This window comes from Lupinus angustifolius, chromosome LG04 (genome assembly GCF_001865875.1).
Source record: "Lupinus angustifolius cultivar Tanjil chromosome LG04, LupAngTanjil_v1.0, whole genome shotgun sequence".
NCBI lineage: Eukaryota > Viridiplantae > Streptophyta > Magnoliopsida > Fabales > Fabaceae > Lupinus > Lupinus angustifolius.
This window is the reverse complement of record NC_032012.1, coordinates 8,454,142-8,454,854: the sequence shown is the minus strand read 5'-3', so window position 1 is coordinate 8,454,854 and position 713 is coordinate 8,454,142.

Here is a 713-nt window from a genome sequence, read left to right as displayed (position 1 = left end):
ATGAGGATAGGATGAGGACGAGAATGAGGATGAGGATTAGGAAGAGGATGAGGATGAGGACGAGATTGAGGATGAGGATAGGATGTGGATGTGGACGGGGATGAGGATAGGATGTGGACGAGAATGACGATGAGGATAGGATGAGGATGAGGTTATGATGAGGATGAGGATGAAGATGAGGAAGTGGATAGGATGAGGACGAGAATGAGGATGAGGATGAGGATAGGATGAGGATGAGGAAAGGATGGGGAGGAGGAAGAGGATGAGGATGAGGAAAGGATGGGGATAAGGATGAGGATGAGGATGAGGACGAGAATGAGAATAAGGATAGGATGTGGTGGAGGAAGAGGAAGAGGATGAGGATGAGGAAGGGAAGAGGACGAGAATGAGGATGAGGATATGATTAGGACAATAATGAGGATAAGTATAGGATGTCGATTAGGACGAGGATGAGAATAGGATGAGGACGAGAAGGAGGATGAGGATAGGATGAGGAGTAGAATGAGGATGAGGAAGAGGATGAAGATGAGGATAGGATGAGGATGATAATGTGGATGATGATGAGGATGAGGAAGTGGATGAGGTTGAGGATGAGGATGAGGATGAGGATGAGGATGACAATGTGGATGTGGATGAGAATGAGGATAGGAGGAGGATGAGGATGAGGAGGAGGATGAGGATAGGATGAGGACGAGAATGAGGAGGAGGATAGG